We start from the raw sequence: 6,132 nt of genomic DNA, 5'->3' as shown, positions 1-6,132 counted from the left end.
CTGATCTTAGAGGAAAATATATCTGAAATTAAGACTTCAATAGATAAAATTAACAGCAGACTGGACAAACTAAAGAGGATTAGTAAACTGGAAAACAAACCAGAAGAAAATCCCCAAATTGAAACATGGAGATCAGAAATGTAAAGAGTATGAGAGACATTTCCAGAAAGACAGATTGAAGTACTTTGCTCCTTCCACTAAGTACAACTAAAATCCCTAAGCATTATATATAAAACAAAAGTAAGAAGACCTTATCTGGATCTTAGGAATGACATGGTTGTGAGTTCCCCTGGCTTTTCTTTATCCTAGACTTGATGCTGGAGAAGTTGGCAACCTGGAAACATCAATAAGCACAGACAAAAATCCTCAATAAAGTCTGCTCTCTCTAGCCAAAGGGCCAGGAAAAGAGCAGCCAAGAAAAGAAAAAAAGAGAAACAAAAACAAAAACAAATTTGAGATGGTGGAAGAACAGAGGGAGAGAGAGAAAGAAAGGAAGAGAATCTCAAGGAGGCTCCACAGTGCAGAGCCTGATGCAGGGCTTGATTGCACAACCCTGGGATCATGACCTGAGCCCAAATCAAGAGTTGTACACTCAACCTGAGCCACCCAGGTGCCCGTTGACAGAAAACTTTTTATTTATTTATTTTTTTTAAGTAATTGCTACAACTTAGTACCAGATACTTTGCTTAAAATTTTTAAAGTTTGGGGCGCCTGGGTGGCGCAGTCGGTTAAGCGACCGACTTCAGCCAGGTCACGATCTCGCGGTCCGTGAGTTCGAGCCCCGCGTCGGGCTCTGGGCTGATGGCTCAGAGCCTGGAGCCTGTTTCCGATTCTGTGTCTCCCTCTCTCTCTGCCCCTCCCCCATTCATTCTCTGTCTCTCTCTGTCCCAAAAATAAATAAACGTTGAAAAAAAAAATTTAAAAAAAAAAAAAAAAAAAAAAGAAAATTTTTAAAGTTTATTTATTTATTTTTGAGAGAGAGCAAGTGGGGGAGGGGCAGAGACAGAGAGGGAGACAGAGAGAATCCCAAGCAGGTTCTACACTGTCAGCACAGAGCCTAACACAGGGCTCAATCTCACAAACTGTGAGATCATGACCTGAGCCGAAACCAAGAGTCAGAGGCTTAACCAAATGAGCCACCCAGGTGCCCCAATACTTTATTTTAGGGGGGGGGGGGCGCAAGTGAGTGAGGGGCAGAGAGAATAGGAGACAGAATCCCATGAGGGGCAGAAAGAGAGAGAGAGCTCACCCAGAGTGGTGCATGACTCACCCAAAGCAGGGCTTGTGCTCATCTGAAGCGGGACTTTAGCTCACTGGATGCAGTGCTTGAACTCACCAACTGTGAGATCATGACCTGAGTCAGATGCTTAACTGACTGAGCCACCCAGGCACCCCCTTAATAGAAAACTTTTAAAAATACAATTGATTGCTCTACTCCAGCCAAACACCACAGAAAAAAACATGGTTCTACTTCCACTTTTGCTAGCAAAATTCAAGTGGGGATCTGAGATTTCCACCCTACCAAGGTTCTGACAAAATTACTCAACCTCTGACTAGGTGGTACCAGAGAAGGCTGAGTAGGGAGCTGGGGCTTTCATCTCTGCTGGGTGATAACACTCCTCCCTGTTGTATCCATCTGGAGATTTTCATCCTCATTTGTAGTAATGAGATACCCCTCTTCCTGCTGGTGTGGCATTTTGAGGCCATGTGGAGAGTCAGAACTTTCATGCTGTCCACAGACAACATGGACTGAGGCCACTCCACTCAAGGTCAGTCAGGCCATCTGAGGTAATAGGTAATGAAGCAATCCTGCCCCTCCCATGCAGGGCTGGAGGCCTAGTTCGGAGTCAGAATTGCCAACTCTGCCCAGAGGTGAGGTGGAACTCCTCTCTGACCTGGGTGTTAACATAAGCTGAGTGGAGATCCTGGACTCCTCATTCCCCTGCCTTTCCCACCAGGGTAGTATCCGAGGAGTCCTAGTGAAATAGAATATTTAAGTAAGACCCAGAGTCTTATAAATGCCCCCAAATACTCAGGTTTCAATAATAATAAAAAAATTACTTGTCAGACCAAGAATCAAGAAAATATAATTTAAAAATGTCAACAGATGCCAAGATAACAGATCTTGGAATTACCCGATGATGACTTGATTTGATTTGAATTTTTTAGAGAAAAAGCGAGTTTGGGGGAGAGGGGCAGAAGGAGAGAAACTTAAGCAGGCTCCACACTGAGCGTGGGCTCGATACCATGACCCTGGGATCATGACCTGAGCTGAAATCAAGAGTTGGTCACTCAACTGACTGAACCACCCAGGTGCCCCCCTACGATGATTTTAAAGCAGTCATCAGAAAAATGCTGTAATGAGCAATTACAAAACCACTTGAAAAAAAAAAAAAAAAGAAAAATAAAGTCTCAGCAAATAAATATGAGACACGAGGAACCAGATCGAAATGTTGTAGCTGAGAAACATGACAGTTGGGGGGAAAACCCCCCACGGGATGGGCTAAACAGTAGAAAGGAAGGAATTGAGGGAAAAAATCGGTATTCTTGAATAGAAATTATCCAATCTAAATAACAGAAAATAGATGGGAAAAGAATGACCAGAGGATCAAGGACTTTTGAACTATAACAAAAGATCTAGTATTCATGTCAAGAGTCCCAGAAAGAAAGAAGTGGGCAAGGCTGAAAAAGTATTCAAAGACATATGGTTGAAAACTCCCAAATTAGGCAAATGATCTAAACCTTCAGATTTGAGAAGCTGAATGCATCTCTAAAAAAGATAAACCCAAAGAATATATACTAAGACACATAGTCAAACATCTTTTGAAAATCCAGCCACCCACTACTTTTTGTAAAGTTTTACGAGAATGCAGTGACACCCATTCATTTACACGTTACCTACTTTCTCACTACGATAGCAAACATATACGCTTAAAACATATAGAGGAAAAAACACAGTGAACCTTCATTGATTCATCACCTAATTTCAACTATTATTATCTCACAGCCAATCTTATTTCGTCTATACTCCCCCTCTCCTCCCTTCTGCTTCTCCCAACCCCTCTGGGATTATTCTAAGGCAAAACCAAGGCACCGTAACTTTTCCAGGAATCCTTTCCTGTAACTGTTGAAAGGGAGGCAATATTCTTTCTTCCACTAGTAGAGTATAATCCAGGACTGCAAGCAACCACTTTTGCAACCATTCAGAACGTTCTGGTGACTTCTTATCTCATCCAGAACAAAATAATCTACAAAGCAGGGGTGTCTGTCTGGCTCAGTCAGTAGAGTATGTGACTTTTGATCTTGGGGTTGAAGTTTGAGCCCCACGTTGGGTGTGATTACTTAGAAATAAAATCTTAACCCCCCCCCCCCCCAATGATCTACAAAGCCCTACATAATCTAGCCCCTGGATCTCTCTCTAACCTCATTTCTCTAACACCCATTCAGCTTCAACTATACTGGTCTCCTTGCTGTACGATGAACATACTAAGGATGTTTCTGCTTCTGTGGCAATTACTATCTCCTCTGCTTGCATAATCTTCCCTGGGTTATTATCTACATGGGCCTCTCCCTAATTTCCTAAGATTTTACTCCCCCCCCCCCCCCAAAAAAAAGTTACCTATTTATTCAATATTTACTGAGCACCTTCAATCTTCCTGGCACTGTTATAGGTTCTTAGGATATGCAGTGAACAAATTAAAACATCTCTGGGATCACGGAGCTTACCTCTCAAAGGTGTAAAAGTAAACTCCTAGAGAGACAGCAGAGAAGGGAAATATGGATGGTGTTAACAAGGGAGGCTGTGGCAATTTTAAGTAGTCAGGGAAGGACTCACTGAAATAAACATCTGAAGGAGAGTGAAATGTGCATATCCAGAACAGGAAGGACTATACTTGGTATGTTTGAGGATAAGGAGGCCAGTGAGGCCACAGAACTACAGAAGAGAAAGTAGCTGGCATTGTTGTCAGAAAGATGTAGTGGTATAGAAGATATCATTATCTATTTAAAGTTTTTTTTTTTTTTTTGGAAGGGAGATAGAGAGCAAGCAAGGGAGGGACAGAGAGGAAGACAGAATCCCAAGCAGGCTGTGTGTGGTGTGTGGAGCCTGATGCAGGGCTCAATCTCCCGAACCACGAGATCACATCCTGAGCCAAAATCAAGAGTCAGACGCTTAACCTATTGAGCCACCCAGGCGTCCCAGACAGTAGATATTGTAAAGGTGATTATAACGACTTTGGTAGACTGATATGGAAGTCTTTGGCTTTGAGATGGGTAACTTGACATTGAGTTTTAACAGGCTCACTCTGACTTCTGTTTGTAGACTGGGAACAGTTAAGATGGATGATTGATTCCACTGATGGTCCAAATTCTCTACCACTGCTTTTGTCCCCACCTTTGCCATGTAATCTTGTAACATCCTCCGATGCAGATGCTAGCACCCAGCCACATGCCTTTCTTTGACCAACGGGATATTAGCAAATTGGCCCTAGGACACCATCCTGAGGGGCAGGATAAGCCTCAAAGCCTGAACTGCCTTGCTTTTAAAGATATCTAAACCCATGTTTTTTTCTTTTAGGTTTATTTTGAGAGACTGTGAGTGGGGGAGGGGCAGAGAGAGACAAAGACACAGAATCCCAAACGGGCTATGTACTAACAGCGCAGAGCCCGATTCAGGCCTCAAACTCACGAAACTGTGAGTTCATGACCTGAGCCGAAATCAAGAGTTGGACTTGGACACTTAACCAAGTCACTCAGGCACCCCAAAGATCTATAGGCCCTTAAAGGTTTATGTCATTCAATCTAATGCATCTCACTTTCAAACATGTTACCAATCCACTTTTCTTACATCTTAAAGGCTGTTAATTAGTACAACTGAATATGCAGGTCACCATCTGCAATGGCAAAATTTATGTAACTCAAAAACTAGGACTACAGTATGTAATTTGAGATTATCTAAAGTCAATTTATTTAAAATGTACTATCATTTAGAGTGTACTCTTAAGAAAAAAATCAGAGAAATCCTCTGCACAGGCCACCTTAATGTAATTTTTGAGTGCGAATTAACCCTAAGATTATTGTATTGCAGGGGACCAAAGGAACATGCAAAATACCAGTTAAGAATATGTGACTCCTACCAGAGCTAATAGCTTTTGTATAATCCAGGCCACTATTCCACTTGTGCTTTTCATCTATTAAACATACCTGTAACTCTGAGATAAATACCATAATATTCCTTAGTTTTACAAATAATATAGTCAAGAACAGACTTAGTGACATTCCAAAGTCATGCAGCTTATAGTAAGGGCTAGTTTTCAATCTAGATAGTATGGACCTGGAGTTGAGATCCTTATTCTGGCAACAAAAATTTATACTATACCCTAAAAATCTGCTTAAAATCTCTTAGCGTTAATTTTATTTTTAAATTTCTAAAAAACCCCAAAACTCTTCTCAACAAACAATGCAAGAACTGGACATCCACATGCAAAGATTAATCCTTCACAAAAATTAACTCAAACGGATTAGATTTAAGTGCAAAACACAAAACTTTAAAACTCCTAGGGACTTGAGTATGGTGACTTTTTAGAGACAGTAATGCCATAACCCATGAAAAAAAACTGACAATCTAGACTCTCTAAACATTAACTGCTGCTCTGTGAAAGGTCAAGAGAACAAGTCAAGCCAGACTGGAAGAAAATATTTGCAAAACACAGGTCTAATAAAGGACTTTATCCCAAATCTACAAGTAACTTTTTTTTTTTTGTTTACTTTTGAGAGACCACACACATATGCACACACAGGGGAAGGACAGAGAGAAAAATCCCAAGCAGGGTCCACACTGTCAGTGCAGAACTGGATGTGGGGCTCAAATGCAGTCTGACATCATGACCTGAATGGAAACCAAGAGTCAACTTGGTTGACTCAACTGACTGAGCCACCCAGGTGCCTTACAAAGAACTCTTAATGTATCTTTATCATTTAATCTAGCAATCACTTGTTTTCTACCCAAAAGGATTGCAAGCTTAGGTCCAAAAAAACAAAAAAACCCACACCCGTCCATGGGCATTTTTAGCAGCTTTATTCAAAATTGTCAAACTAGGAAGAAAGATGTTCTTTAGTAGGTGAGTAGATAAC

This window comes from Prionailurus viverrinus, chromosome C1 (assembly GCF_022837055.1).
Source record: "Prionailurus viverrinus isolate Anna chromosome C1, UM_Priviv_1.0, whole genome shotgun sequence".
Classification (NCBI taxonomy): Eukaryota; Metazoa; Chordata; class Mammalia; order Carnivora; family Felidae; genus Prionailurus; species Prionailurus viverrinus.
Note: the sequence above shows the minus strand (reverse complement) of the source record.